Below are 16,002 nucleotides of genomic sequence, written 5' to 3'. Positions count from 1 at the left end.
TCGGGCCATAGAGGAGCTCAGTGAAGGCTAGACTCGGCTGCATATTGAAACTGGACCAAGCAACTGCCCCCTTGCGCCCCCCCCCCCCACCTGACTCTTGTCTTGGTGTTCTGTAGACAGCCGAAGGATGGGGTACCTTCAGCAGTCTGGAGGGACCTGAAGCAGCAGGTGCACAACCCCCCATCCCAGTCCTGCCCTCAGTGTCCCTTTCCACCTCAGATCCAAGTGGGGCGCCACTCCGACCTCTCACGGAAGTGCTGGCTCCATTTCGGGCCTCGCCTCGCCGCCATCAGGACCCTTGTGAAGTCCCTTGAAGTCCCATGGTGGACTGGGGAAACGGGAACATGTTTATACCTGACTGGTCAAACACACTGCGTTAATTTCAGCACCTCCCTTAGCTGTGGTGGCCTTGGATGGGTGGCTGTATTTCCTTGGCTTCTGAGGCCTAACTACCATAAAGTGTGTGTCCAGTACTTATATAATAGACAGGGGCTCCGGCTTCTGACTAATTGCTTTTCTCTCACTTGTAAGTTATGTGACCACTGTGACTGTGTGACTTTTTTTTTTCCCCTAATCTATGATGGAGGAAAAGAAGCAATTCCTCAAGGGGTTTTGGTGCTCAGTGAAGCTGTATTTCTTATTTTGCATTTTATTTACATATAGTTTGCCCAGCACAACTATATGCTTCTTGGGGCCTTCTTGGGGATCTGCAGGTTCGGTGACAGACTTCTGTTTAAAAAAATTATGTGGAGAGCTAGAGAGATGGTTCAGCACTGAAGAGCACTCACTGCTCTTCCTGAGGACTGGGGTTCGGTTCCCAGCACCCACCCGGCAGCTCACGACTGTCTGTAACTCCAGTTCCAGTGGGCCCAGTGCCTTCTTACGGGTCCTGTGGGTACTGTACACAGGTGGTGCACAGACGCACATTCGGGCAAACACACGCACACACGTAAAATAAAAGTAAGGGGGAGAGACACCAGTGTTGGCCTCTGCACACACAGAAACACATGCATGCACCACCATCCGAACAAAAATCTATTTTATATGTCAGTCTTGTCATTATGACTGTATGAAACTTGAAGTCACATCCAGGTGATTGTGGCTGAAGTTTCCTACAAGGAAGGCTGTCAGAAGTAGTGCTCTCATTTAATAGCTGGGCGTGTTGAGACTCCCAGGAACCTAAGAATCAGGCTATAGGTAGACGATGAGAGAGCTAAGATCTTTTGTTCTCATGGCCTCCCACCTTCTCATGCCACCATCTTTTTTTTTTTCCCCCTTGAGACAGGGTTTCACTGTGTAGCTGTGGCTGTCCTCGAACTCACAGAGATCCACCTGCCTCTGCCTCCCGAGTGCTGGGATAAAAGGCATATGCCACCAACACCCTGCTTCATGCCACCATTTTATGGGCCATGGTGACATGGGTTTTCTGCCACAGTGGCTTTGGGTTCCAATCGCTTACTGACTTGTTGGTATCGGGTATAAGATCCCACTTCAGGTGAGCGTGGGCAGGCCAGGGCAGATGTGGTCAGCAGGTGTGTGTTTGGGGGGTTAGGGAGGAGATATCTTTAGCCCGCTTTCTTTAGAGAACCCAGCTTCTGCTTCTCTTCTCCAGCGTGCCTCCTCCTGCCGGCCCCCACCAGCCTGCTGTTCTCAGCCTGCCTTCTGCCCACAGCCTGCTGCCTGCACTGTTTCCTGTCCCTGTCGGGGTGAGGAGGAGGAGTCGATGTATAGTCGAGTGCTCAGGAGGAATGCCTCATTATCCCCCGACTGTGGGGCACGTGGCGTTCCCCTGCCCTCCCAGCAATGGGCTCCCCCAAGCTAGCCGCCCCCTCCTCCCCAGCCCTGGCCGCAGGTAGTGAGTTCCAGGCTTCTGGCTAGAACTCCCAACTTCATGGCACAGAGGACGGAAGAGCTGCAGAGGCCCTCCTGCCGCTTCTCAGCTGTGTGTCCTGCATGGGAGCAGTCTGGGGAGGCTCACAGGTAGCACGGCTCCACCACACGCCTTGCCGCCGAAGCGCGCACTGTGTGAAAGTGCCCAAGTTGGCTGCTGTGGGCTGGGCCTGTCTTTCCTTGGAAAACCAGTCCCGGGCTTTAATTATCTTTAGGTTGAAGTAGCAGAGCCCCTCCCCCAGTTCCACCCACCTCTTTTCTTCTGGCTTTCAGACAAGAATGTGAAGAATGTGGTCCTCTGTTGTGGACCTGAGTAGAGGTCTGGGTGCTGGGGCCATCTGGGTGCCTAGGCCATCTGGACGCTGGGGTGGGGGGGGACTCAAAGGCTCTTGTCGGCTTTACAGGCTGCTTTGTTGTGCCCAGACTGACGGGGACATTCCGGATTGGTTGTGGTTAGCTTATTAAATTCCTGTATATTCTATGTGGTCCCTTTGAGACAGCTGGGAGGAGCTGTAGTGGGGAGATGACCCTCTTCCTCTCCCAGCATCCCACCTCAGAGGAATCAAGTTCAAAGGGATTGGCACGGGGAGTCTGGTGCAGGAAAGGTCAGTGTCAGGCCTGAGGACCACTTCAGCTATGGGACAAGGAGACCAGAGTCGCCTTCGCGTTCTCCTTTCTGATCTGGTGTCTGCTGGGATCCCTGGCTTCGTGTGTCTGCTGCCTTATTGCATCCTAGGCTGCAGGGAGCAAAAGGGTTGGATGCAGGACCCTGGAGCCCAGAACTGCAGGATGCAGACGCTAACAGCAAGCCATGTACCAGTTGTCTCTTTTGCAAATCAGGGTACCAACAGAAGCTACCTGACAGCGCTGCTGTGTGTGGAGGCAGTTGGGATGAAGTTAACAGCTGTGTGCTCTTTTGAGCTGGGCTCTGTAAGGGAGATTCTGAGTGATTCGCTAGCTGATTCACACCTCCCTCACCCAGACAGCAGAGACGACTCAGTGCCTGCATCCAGGAGAGTCCAACTCAGAGCATCACTTTGTCTCGATCCCAGCATCTTCTGGGGCATTTCTGTGCTGCCATCTCTGTGTGCATGCTATGAGCATGTCTGTGAACACAGGTCTATGCGCACAGATCTCTACATGCGTCTTTATGTACACATATCTCTCTGTGTATCCAGGTTTTGTATATGTCTCTGAACAAGTCTGTGTATCCAGGTTTTTGTGAGTACATGTCTCTATGTACATGTCTGTGAGTGTACATGTGTGCAGTGGTCTGTGTATGTACATGTTTGTGTTTGTACATGTCTGTATGCAGCTAGGTCTTTGTGTGTACATGTTTCTGTACGTCTGTATCTAGGTCTTTGGGTATGCATTTTTGTGTGTGTGTGTTTATATATATAGGTCTGTGTACATATCTGTTATGCACATGCCTGTGTATGTGTCCAGGTTTTGTGTGTGTGTGTGTGTGTGTGTGTGTGTGTGTGTGTGTGTGTGTGTATGGAGGTGAGAGCTTGTGGGAGTTGGTTCTCTCCAAACTATATGGGTCCTGGGGATTAAACTTGGTGCCAGACAGACATTTCCCCCCTTAGCCGTCTCATTGGCTTTCTTCCAGGTTTTTATGTATATATGGTTACATGTGTTTGGGGTACAGGGCTTGCTCCAGAACAGCATGACCTGGCGTGAATGTCCCTAGGGCAGGGCCCCTGCTTCTTTTCTTATGTACAACCTTGACCAGCCTTAGTCACTTTGGAGCCTAATTGTGGCTCAGGCAAAAGAGCAATTCTCTGCAGGCAGTCAGGATTCTGGTGTAGGTCATTTCTGCCAGCCAAGCTCCCTATTGAAGGGCAGCTGGGGTCGGCCTGCCTTTAGACAGGAGGAACCATGTAACTAGACATTGTTATTTTATTTTCTGTCTTATGTATGAAGCAATTGGTTTAGTTTTCATGCCTAGGCTCCCTACTTTGATCATCTTCCTGAAAGGAGGAGGCTCAGGAATGCAGTCTGACCACCTCAGAAGAGGGTGTCAGATTCCTTGGAGCTGGAGTTAACAGGCCATTGCCCTATATGGGTGCTGGGAACTGAACTCTGGTCCTCCGGAAGAGTAAGCAAGCATTCTTAACCCCTGAGCTGTTTCTCCATCTCTTGCTTGGTGGGTTTTTTTTTTTTTTTTTTTTTTGAAATAGACTTTTTCTATGTAGTCCTGGCTGTCCTGGAACTAGCCCTGTAGACCAGGCTGGTCTCAGCTGGCCTCAGATTGACAGAGATCTGCCTGCCTCTACCTCCAGAGTACTGGGATTAAAGGCTTGTTTGTCTATTAAGAAAAGGTCTTGGTATGGCTTTGAATTTAAGTCTTACCATCTGTTGCCCAGGATCCAGGGCTGCAGGTATATACACCACACCCCGTCTGCTGCCTTCCTGATTCTTAAGGGATGCTCCAGAGTCTTCATATCTAGGCAAGTGCCTCTGAGCTTCCTGAGCCCCCTTTTTTAAGGGAGAGGGGCCATGATTTCTGCCTTGGCTTGGTCAAGGTTGGCAAGATCAAGCCATAGGAATATGGTGAGACACACTGCCTGGCAAGCAGCAGGTTTTGGTCTGTTGTTGCCTCCTGAGCTGCCTTTGCCTCTGAACTTGGAGTTCCTTGGATGAGGTACTCTGGGGGTCTCTCGCAGCCCTGACCTTAGGATCCTTCCTGCATGTCCGAGCTGATCTGCTACTGGAGACCAGCCTGTAAATGAGCCCCTTTCAAGGCCAAGTTCTGACTAGAGCTCTTGACAAAATTCTGGGAAAGAGCTACATTCTTGAAGGGGAATAAATCATGTTGAGTTGGGTTAGGCAGGATGTGACTTCAAGCCCCTGAAGTGTGCCGCGTCTAACACTGACTCATTGTGAGTTCAGCCATGACAGAGACGTACAGATGACTTAAGGAGCCGCTGTAGGGGGAGGGGCTGCCTGTCTGGGTGCCAGCAAACACTGGCACAGGGACCTTTGTATTCTCTACAGTGGTTCTGGGTTAGGCCTTACAGGGATGAGGTAGGACAGTAATGTCAGCCAGACCTGCCACATCCTCCTTACCTTTGTGTTTTTTCAAGTCACTGCAGGGGGGCAGGGATTGCCCTGAGGCCCAGAGTCTCCTCCTGTGAGTTTATCAGCTTGTTGACTGCGTCTGATTTCTCCTAAGACATTCTATGTCTCCCTCCCTTTCAGGGATGGTGCTCATGATCAGAGTTCACTCTAGTTGCTGGAGGCTGTTGGGGCTGTCACTTGTGTCTTAGAAACAAAGATTAGAGTATGTCATACAGTAGGGTGGAGGGGGTATGGTGACACTGATTCCCTGTGGTCCCGGAGGTCTGCAGTCTGGCCTTTGCTTACACATGTAGTCACACTGATGTCTGGACAGTGAGGTGTGGCTATGTGAGTCTGCAAGGCAGATCTCAGGGCTTGCTGGTTGGTCAGTCTCGACAAATGCCAGCTCTGGGTTCAGTGAGAGACTATCACAAAATAAGGTGGGGATTGGTGGAGCAAGTTCTGGACATTGGCCTCTATCCACCGACGCCTTGCCTCCACCCACCAGGTATACTTTTATACAGAGCAGCAGAGAGAGAGAATGGGAGGTAGGTATTTTTATTGAACTTGATTCCTGGACTTTTGACCTTTAGGAAAGGAAGATTAGACCCTCCCCACTTTTGATCAGTTCAGGGCAGGCCATATTCAGCACCCACCTGTGCTGGCCACCAAGGGCCCTGTAGGTGACCAGCGTCCCGAGACCTGCGGGAACAGAAGAAGGCAGCTGTATGGGGAAGTGGCTCTATAATTCAGCTTTAAAAAATTTAGTAGCTCGGTGCTAATTTGCCTAGTATGTATACGGCTCTGGGTTAGAATTTTCAGCACCACCCCAGAATAAAGCTAAAAATAAAATATAAAAAAAAATGAAAAATTTTATTTAACTATCACTAAGAGAAAACAATGTTGCTGAAGGTCTGGTGGGTTCCAGGTAGAGTGATCTTCAGAACGAAATCATTTAGTTTAGTTATGTATAGACAGGGTCTTGGCTCGGGACTCGCAATGGATACCCGGTTAGCCTCATTCACAGATCTACCTGCCTCCGCCTTCTGAAGGGCAAGTGTTGAAGGCCTGAGTCGCCACCACCAGGCCCAGGGCGCCTTGTTTTCCGACCCTGGATTGCATTGCTCAGCAGTCACGATGTGGACTCGGAGACCAGCGTTCTGCACTTTCCCACCGAGACAGTGGCATATAATTAAAATGTTCGAGTATGGTTATTTTTTTCTGCGTTGGTTTTTCAGCAAACCATGCTCACATGCTTGAGGAGAGAAAAACCCTCTCTCAGCAGAACCAAGGGGAAGGAAGGAACCTCGCTGTCTGAAGGGCTCCGAGTTGCCCCCATGTGTGCGTGGGCAGCCGCCAGCAAGCTGGGAGAAGAAGCTGCCGCCTGCGTGAGGGCCCCGCTTGTGTACACGTGGGAACAGCTCCCAGAGAAAGCACCCCAGAAGTGTTCAACCTATCAAACCTGAGGGAGAGGGGAGGGGCCAGGGGAGGGGCCAGCTGCTCCACTCTGCTTGGCGGCGGCGGGGCCATATCTCTTCCTGGAATGACTTGCTTCCCTAAAGCTCCTGGACTGAGCGAAGGCTCATTACATGCAGGTGAGGCCTCTTGTGTGATCTCACTGTGCAAATATTGAACCAATTAAAAGCCAAGCCAGAGGCCAGTATAAATGACTTATCTGTAGCCCCAGCCCCGCCTGCTGCCTGTCTGGCCTTCGCTCTGGGCCAAGGCTGCCTAACCTGTTGTTGAAGCCTTTTTCTCTCCTTTTCCTTGCCCCTTCGACCCCCTTCTCCCTCTTCTCTCCTCTCTCCCCCCTCCCCCCTCCCTTTGTCCTGAGACTTAGCGGGAGTTGCCTTTGGAATGGTCACTCAGGTCTGCTAGGACCCCAGAAGACACACTGAATGTTTTGAAAAGTTCTGGTTCTTCCCACAGCATTGACTTGGGGGACCCCGTCTGTAAAGAGGACCAGAGGAAACAGTTCTGCACCCTGGAAAATGAGCAGAGCAGCAGAGGTTCTAGGGCAGGACTGAGCTGGGCCCAGGAGAAGAGGGCAAGGATAGTTCATACCGCAGGGCTCAGAAAGAAAGGGCTGCTTGCTGGGTGAGGGCCTGGGCCTTGGAAGACTCTCATCTGGGAATGGGAGGGGGCGTTCGGCTGCTCTGGGGGTGTGATGTGAGGAAGGACACTCTGGGGTGCTGATCGCTGGTGTCTAGCGTGGATGGAAGAGGAAAGATTGTCAAAGGCACTGGGCGATGATGGGTTGGGCTCCAGAGGCCTGTGTGGGCAGTTTGTCCTTAGGGTGGACCGCTCTGCTGCTGGGAGTGGCTTACTCTTGCTTTCTGCCCTGATTCATTCATTCATTCAGAAATGGTTCTCATGCTGAGGCCCCGAGACAGCTATCTTAATGGAGGAGACACAGTAAGATTATTCTGGAGTTCCCGTGACACACGCCGCACAAGGCTGTTCCTGCCACTCTGCAAACATCTACATAGAGCCCTGGGTTGGCCGCTTGTCATCTGGGGGGCTATAACTAACTATAGGACTCCAAGGAGTTGAGGGGTATCAGAAGGTGAAATCTGGCAGCTTTTGTCTTGTTCTGGTTTTAATCCCCTACACTGCCTGGTTCTGGGAACTAGCTCCCTTTAAGTCCCCCATTCTGCTTATACCGGGAACTGGGTCCCTGAGTTTCCTGTCCCTGTCTACACTGGGAGCTGGGCCCCCTTAGTTCCCTATCCTGTCTACATTGGAAGCTGGGTCCCCTGAGTTCCTTATCCTGTTTACACTGGGAGCTGGGCCTCCTGAGTTCCCTATCCTGTCTACACTGGGAGCTGGGTCCCTGAGTTCCCTATCCTGTCTACACTGGGAGCTGGGTCCCTGAGTTCCCTATCCTGTCTACACTGGTAGCTGGATTCTCCTGAGTTCCCTGTCCTCTCTACACTGGGAGTTGGATTTCCCCAGTCCCCTGTCCTCTCTACACTGGGAGTTGGATTTCCCCAGTCCCCTGTCCTGTCTACACTGGGAGCTGCCCCCCCCCCCCCCAGTTTGGAAGTTCTCTCCTTGCCAGGTCCAGGACTTTCCAACTGCCGATTTCCCATGTGTGGCCACCCACCCCCTCAGTGAAGTATGTAGGGTGAACTCTAAAATACGGAGCTGATGATGTCATCTCCCCCCCCCCCCACTGTCCCCAGAATAAAGTCCACATTCCTAAATGGCTGATAAGAAGATCCTGCTTAAGCTGGCCTTGATGACCGGCCGCCTACAACCCTTTGTGAATTCATCCCTACCTTTAGTGCACAGGACGGAATTTCCTACACGTGAAATTCTCAGGACTTTTTAAAGAAGATTTTTTTTTTTTAAATTGGCAAAATAAAAACTTGCCTATATTTACTTTACCATGTACATTTTGAGATAACGTACTGGTGTCCTTTGCTGGGCATCGGCACTCTGGAAACAGCCACAGGCCACATGTCTCAGCCTATGAGGAAGGCGTGGGGCAGGCTTTGGGCTCTCGGCCCTTGAGCTGAATTCCTCTAGGCCTTCCTTTCCCTGGTCTGGTTTCCTTATCTGCTGAGCATCAGCTTGGGCCTGGGTTGGAATACTGCTAATACAAACAGGTCCCAGCTTCTCCTGTAAGCAAACAACATTCCTGAGGTGTGTGTGTGTGGGGGCGGGGGTGGGGTGGAGGGGTGGGAAGGGTCCCTTCTGGTGCTCAGCCGCTCAGCCTCCACCTCTTCACAACCCGAGGTCAGTGGCTGCCTTAGAGAGGGTACTGTGAGGCTGGCTGTGAGGCAGAGTGGTCCCTTTGTGGACCCTCCCCGTAAAGAGCTGTCGTCCTAGGTGTTTATGCCAGGCCCTTTGTCTGCTCTGAGCTTCACAGCAGCCCCAGCGGACAAGTGTGAAAGCCGAGGCCCGGGGTTTGGTAACAAACAGGTGGTCAGTGCCAGGCCAGGCTCAGGTCCAGCTCGTCTGGCACAGCCCTCGCGCACATCCTGTCAGCATTTCCCAGATCAGCTTGGAACAGTCTTTTCCCCCACTGGATCTCCGGGGTGCCAAGTCTCATTTGAGGAGTTGAGGCAGCCTTCCTTCTGCTTGCGTCAGAACTCGGCAGGAGGCTGTGGTGGTGTTCCCTTCCTCTAAGGGGAGGGCAGACCCTGCAGAGTCACAGGCGCCCCTCCTGGGGAAGATGGGGGCAGTCGCTCTGGGAGCAGGACAAAGGAGAAGAATGGGAACTACTAGGAGTCTGGGGGAGCATGCATTGCAGCTCTTCTAATGGGTTGCCCCCCCCCCATTCTGAAGCCAGCAGTCTGAGGTGCTAATATAATAGCTTTCGGGTCCCAGGCGTTGTGAGCAGAGGACACAAAATTGTGGAATCCAACCCTGGTCTGCTTGCCCCCCCCCCCCCCCCAGCATACCCATTCTGTGTGTTTGGTGTACTGCAATCCTGGGGTTTGAACGGATGCCCCCACTGTTCCCAGTTCCAAGACTGATGGCCACAGCCCTTGGTTGACAGGTGGACACTTAGCCCTTCGGCCTCTCATGGCACCCAAAGGCAGCACAGGCTGTGCTTGTCAGTGTCCTTTTCGGTGTATTGGTCTGCTGGGGACAGCTTTGCCTTGGTAAGTTGGAGTCCCTGAAGGTTCTAGAAAACAGTTCTGTCCTAGGCAAAGCTTTTTTGGGGGGGTCAATAAATGATCTCCACTCACTCCGTTTTTCTTTGTAGACTGAAGCCCCAATTATGTCTTCCCTTTCTGTTTGGAGCGTGTGACAATCAGTCCACGAATGACTTAGTTTTCCTAAAGGTGAGCTAGCCATGTCCCTTACTTCTTTTGTCACTCCTCTCCTCTCCTCTGGCCCCCTCTGTAAAGCTTGGGTGATTTCCTAGCCACCACCTCACTCACTCACTCACTCACTCACTCACTCACTCACTCACTCACTCACTCACAAAGCCCTAGCCCAGTTCCTGCCCTGGCCACACATTGTCCTAAACATTGGAATTGGGATGGTTGAGACTCAGTTCCTGTCCTCAAATGAAACTGTAAGCAATTACAGTTTGACCAGTTGGTCACTGTGGTGGAAATGAACCCAGGGCATAGAGGGAAGGGACACCAGACAGGACATCTTTTTGCTACATTAGGGAACACGTGAGCTGAGATCCAAGGGCTTCCTGATGCAGAGAAAACAGCCTCTTGGGAGCTCTGGGGTCCAGATCAGATTGGGCCATGAGCATGAAGCTGGGATAGACATTGGAGAGGGCGAGGGCAGGGCAGCCTACTCACAAGCTTGAGATGATTCGGCTTATTTTGAAGAAGGTGTGGTATTACGGAATCTGAACCTAATCAGTAATGTCTATAAAACAGGAGAATGTTTAAGTAGCAGTGTGAATTGCAGAGTCTTAAGCTGGGAAGGAGGCTAGGGAGAAGTGTGGATACACAGGGCACTGGTGATGGAGGCCTGGTTCATCCACTGGGGAGGAGTTTACTCTCCAGTGTGTATGTAAACTTGGGTAGCCAGACCGACAGAGACCTAGAAAAGGGCGTGGGAGGTGGAGAATTGAGGGACGGTGCCCCTCCAGGTGGAGGTAGCTCATTGGAAGGTGCTTAGATGAATTGGAGTGTGGAAGAGAGGCCTGAGTGGGAAGGGGAGTTCTCATCTGGGGTCTAGGTACCCCAGAGAGGAAGCCATGGGCTCCCCGGGACTAATCCTGATTGTCTTACAGTATCACTCACTAAGTGGCATTTGGTGTGGAATTCTCCAGATAGGATAAGCTGGCACTGATGTGGAACAATTCCTGCTCCCCCTCCCTCCCCATTACCAGCTGCTTTCTGCTGCTTCCCCGGACTGTTTGATGCTGGTGAACTTGGCTTATGAATCACTGTCTGAGCTCCTGTGTTGGGGTTTCTGGGGGAGCTTCGTCCCCTCTAGGGAGGCGCACCACGTCTTTTGTGTGTTATTTTAAAATTAGGCTACTTAGAATGTTGACTTGTGAGGATGGAACACTAGACAACACCAGTTTTGTGCACTAGAAAAGCCCTCTGCCGCGCTCGTCCCCTGGCCCAAGGACCTTTAAAGTGCAGACAGTCAAGTGAGTCCCTTAAAGTGTAGCCTGTTATAAAGGACAATCCTTTCTTGGTGACAGTGTCATCCACACTCATCATTGTTTGGGTCCTAGAGTCAAATTAGCCTCAGAACTTCTCTTCCTTTGGACACAGGATCTTGCTGTAATGTTGAACCTGGACTGCCTTCAAACTCCTGAGCACTCTGAGTTGTAGGCATCTCTTCTGGTCCCTGGAGGATAATTTTAAGTGATTTCTGCATGCAGAGACCTGTGAAGTGTTTTTGTTTTATTTATTTTGTTTTTTTGTTTTTTTTTGGAGACAGGGTCTTGCTATGTCTCCTTGGCTGGCTAGGAACTTGCTATGTAGACCAGGCTGGCCTTGAACTCACAGAGATCCGCCTGCCTCTGCCTCCCGAGTGCTGGGATTAAAGGTGTGCGCCACCACCGCCTGGCACCTTGTCTTTTAAATCTCCATCTTTGGTGATGTCTGAGGCGTTTTTGGTTGTCATACTGGGGACAGGATGCTGTTGGCATCCAGTTGGCAGACGCTTAGGATATGGCTCAACATTTTAACAATATGCAGGTCAGCCCCACCAAGCATGGTTTGGCCCTAGAAAAGCACCGAGGTGGAAGAACGCTGCCTTCAGCAAGCAAACCATTTGTGTTTATGAACCACTGCTGTGCGTTAGCTTTCTCGTCTCTCCTCTCCCTTCCCCATCGGTTGTCAGTATTCTACCCAGCTTCACCGGTTTCGCAGCCTTGGTGCTCCCCCTGAGCTCCCTCCCGAGTCCCCCTTTTTCTTGTTTCTCCTGGCTTCTTGCTTCACTGAGTCTGGGTTGGAGTTGCTTGTTGACGTGGTGTTACAAGCCTTTGAGGAGCAGCATAGGTGGAGTTTGACAACCCGTGCATGGGGAAATCTGCTGAAGTGGTATCAGGTGTTGTCAGGGCCCAGGGGTATATGGCAGGCAGGTCCCTCCTCGGCCATCGAGTGTCCAGTGGGCACCTGTTGCATTTGGGTTTGGGGACACAGTGACCCAAACAGAAGAAAATGACCTTCTCTCTGCTCTGTCTGCCCTTCTTGGTTCACATTGACCCCTCAGGGAGCTGTGTGTGCAGTCTGTCCTGTGTCCCTCTGCATTGTAAAACCCCGGGGGCTTTTGCATCTTTGCAGTGACTTTTTATGTGCATATCCTCAATATGTATTTGTTGGTTGAGTAAGTGAAGTTCATGGCTTTGAAGGTTGTTACATACAGCCTTTCCTTTTCTAGAACGGTTGTCATTAATGGTGGGGTGGGATCCAGGCCTTGATAATTTCATTGGCCTCTAAACCAATAGCTGTGGAGAGGGAGAAGGGCTTGCTCGCCTATGTTCTCAGGAGGTGGGGAATGCAGATGCAGGAGCTAACACCTGTGATTAAGCTGGACTGGGGCTTCCAGTGTGTGCCACTCAGCTGTGTGTCCTTATGCCAGTTACCTGACAGAAATGCTTTAAAGAAGAAAAGATCTCTTTGGCTGGCAGCTGCAGGGGTGTCTGTCTGTCTTCTGCTGCCTCTGTCTTTCTGGGCCTGTGGGGAGGCAGAGCCTCATCCCAGGTAGGAGGGTGTGGAGGAAAGCTGCTTGCCTCATGGCAGTGAGGAGGAGGAGGTACAGAGGCAGCAAGGAATGTCCTGGGACCAGCTGTGACCTCCGAGGACACTCTCTCTGCCATCGCGCTCATTGGGCTCCACCTCTGAAAATGGCTACTACCATCTCCCTACAGAGGCGTCAAATCATGAATCCGCTGAAGAGACCTCACGATCCAGTCTCTTCCCCCCAGTTCCACCTCTGAGTCGGGGGCCAAGCCATCGGCACTTGAGCCTTGTGGGGTGGGACATTAACGTCCAAACCATACCACAGAGTCTGAGTGGAAGCCGCCAGGGTCAGGACTGGAATCAGTCTTTTTTTTTTTTTTTTTTGGTTTTATTTTTGAGACAGGGTTTCTCTGTAGCTTTGGAGCCTGTCCGGGGCTAGCCTCAAACTCACAGAGATCCACCTGGCTCTGCCTCCCCTTTAATCTGCTGGGATTAAAGGCGTGCGCCACCACCGCCCGGCTAGGAATCAGTCTTGTAGGCGTTGGTTGACTGCTGAATCCAGCTACACTTACCACCTTACTTTAGCTCTGGCAGTTTCCATTTTTTTGATCAGAATTCCTGTGCAAGCTGGGACCAGGAGCTGGGCTTATAGCTTTGAGGAGACACCCTAATGTCTGCCTCACTAGGGGCGTCTTTCTCTGTTTCTTTCCCAGAGTTCTGTGATTCAGGGGAGACATTGGTTCCAGTGGAAATGACAGTGCTCGGGGCCCACACAGGTCTCAGTTAACCTGGATCCTGAGGCCTGTTGGAGCCTTGTCTCCTTTACCCATAAAATGGATGTGATGAAATATCCCTTATGAAATGACTGCCAGGATGGAGTGGAAATTGAGTACTCATTAGCGAGTCTGGAGAGCAGAGGCTTTATGACGAGTGTGACAACCTGAGGGCTGCCAGCCTGGAATTTGGCCTTGGAGGATGGTAGACTAGTCCGGTTGTCTAGGAATGGAAAAGCTCAGTGTCTCCACCAGAGTAATTTCCATCTTTACTGGGCCAACAATTTGCTTTCTGAATAAACACACAAATAAGTAAAAAGAGCGGTATGGGGGAGGGAGGAAAGCGGGGGAGACAACCTAGTGGATGCTTGGGGAGAGGCTGGGGAGATGGATAGCGAAGGAATTGCCTTCTGGGTTGAAAGAAGAGGTTTTTGGTCAACCTCTTTGCTTTCAGTTTCATCATTTCCTGAGAGTCCTAATTTAGCTTCTGGTGTGTCCTGCTCGATTATGGCCTAAAAAGGCAACAGCTTGGGTTTCTGAAGTTGGATGGGCACCCGCAGGAAGCTGCTAGGGAAGAGCGGCCCAGCCCGACCCAGTCTCCAGTGGGCCAGAGCTGCTGCGTTTAACTCCTTGAGTGCTGCCTGCCAGCCCCTCTGAGGAGGACCCAGCCCAGCCGCAGGAGCATTGCTGTGAGTGCCAGGGCAGGAGTGTAGGCAGGGTCATGGTCTATCATGCATGCACATGCGCAACACACACACACACACACACACACACACACACACACACACACACACACACACACACTCCTGCCCTAATGGCGGCCGCCCTCTTAGAAGATGATTAGATTGCACGTCCCAGACACGTCCCCACACTCCTCCACTGCCGAAATGGCATGGCTGCAAGGCTCACTGCAAGGAGGCCTACAGGTAATAAGGGACCCCTTAAAGTGGTATTGAAAAGCTGTTTAGGGGCTAGCCCAGTGGTAGAGTGCTTACCTAGCATGCATAAGGCCCAGGTTCAATTCAATTCCTAGCACTGAGGACAATAACAAAAACAAACCCAAACCAAATCCAGACTCCCCCTCCTCAACTGTGTCACTCCAAACCAAACCAAAAGGTCCACTCTGGATTACTGGGCAGTCATTAGTGACCCACGAAGAAGTGTTCTGGGTTTGAGTCCCAGCGCTTAGCTCCAGTGAGCTGATAGAGTAGCTTCCAGCCCTTGTAAGTGAAGCTTTGGCTAAACACAGAATCCTATAGGGAAATGGATGCATGCAGTAAGTTAGGGAGGTAAGTGTGAGTCTTTTCTCTGTCTGTCACGAGCGTTTCTATGAGTCAAAACTAAAGAGGGCCAGTAAAAAGAGAGACAATGGCTTTGAAATTTTATGCACATCAGTGTTTTGCCTTTGTGTGTGTGTGTGCGTGCGCACGCGCACATTTGTGCACCTGTTTCCCACAGAGGTCAGAAGAGAGGATTGGATCCCCTGGATCTGGTGAACCACCATGTGCATTCTGGGAAACAACCTGGATCCTCTGCAAGAGCAGCAAGCATGCTTGACTGCTAAGCCATCTCTCCAGGTCCCAGAAAAATGATTTTTTTTAATTAAAAATATTTTAAGAATATGCATATACACTCCCCCCCACCCACTGAGCTGTGACAATTGCAGCGTAAGTCTAGGACAGCAGCCACAGAGGCAAAGGCAAATGTGGGTTAGAACCCCACTGCATGGCTGAGCTGGGCATCCCGAGCAGTGATATACCCTCTCTGATGTGAATTAGAGATGATAAAAGGTGCTTTCTAGGAGACTGGCAGGGAGGCAGTAAGCTTGATATTGGTGGTAGACACTTACCAACTGTCCCACCTCCTGGTGGGGATCTTGTGCAGGGCAGTGGTACATACCCTCAAGTGCACCCTCGGGCGTCTTCAGTGGATGAGATGGGTTTCACTGTGTAACCCAGGCTGGCCTCTAACTACGATCCTCCTGCCTTAGCTAGCCTTCCCAGTGCTGAGACTACAAGCCTGTAGTGAAACTGCCATATACTCAGGATTTTGGAGACCAATGATGGAGATGAGTTTGAATTTGAGTTCTGCAAAAGTTGGGAACCAGCAGCTGATGAAAGCCTGGGTTCTGTGTTCACGGTGGTTTGTGAGCAGAGCAAGGATGTGGTGGGGGAGGCTGTTAGTCTTGGTCAGGCGCCTTCTGGGGTGCAGGGGGAGGGGGGAAGAGGACACCTGGGGATTACTGTGTGTGGCAGACTGAAGGTTTGTCCAGCGGCCTGGTCTAAATTGGCGGTGCCTGGAGTAAGTGCTGGCACTCTGGCGCTCACTCCACAGAAAAGGTGAAGCCTGCAGGCACTTGACAGTTGCCTGATTCTGTTCTGCTTGCTCCCAGCTGACTCTGGACCCTGGCCTCTCTCCAGCAGCCCTTGCAAGGTAGATGGCGCCTTGTGCAGGAGGCTAAGGGGGTGTAAGGACTGAAGTTTCCTGGTGCTGGGTTTAGATGAGGAAAGCTACCAGCTGAGGGAGCCGCCGAGGCTGCCAGGGTTCCCTGAACTTGCCTCCCTCTTGGGAGGGAGTTTGGGAGTACCAGGTTTCCAGGAAAACAGCCCCTGGTGGAGTGAGCAGGGAGCCCCTGAGCCTAGGTCTGGAAACCA

At 51.6% G+C, this 16,002-nt stretch overlaps 1 protein-coding gene across 1 annotated transcript in view; it reads left to right on the top strand.

Moving 5' to 3' along the window:
* Positions 1–16,002, top strand: part of Myh9 (myosin heavy chain 9) — an 85,934-nt gene that overhangs the window by 12,759 nt on the left and 57,173 nt on the right. The gene's annotated exons all lie outside the window — the stretch shown is intronic.

The sequence above is a fragment of the Peromyscus maniculatus genome, chromosome 20, assembly GCF_049852395.1.
Source record: "Peromyscus maniculatus bairdii isolate BWxNUB_F1_BW_parent chromosome 20, HU_Pman_BW_mat_3.1, whole genome shotgun sequence".
Taxonomy (NCBI): Eukaryota; Metazoa; Chordata; class Mammalia; order Rodentia; family Cricetidae; genus Peromyscus; species Peromyscus maniculatus.
Note: the sequence above shows the minus strand (reverse complement) of the source record. Positions and strands in the feature narration are given on the sequence as shown.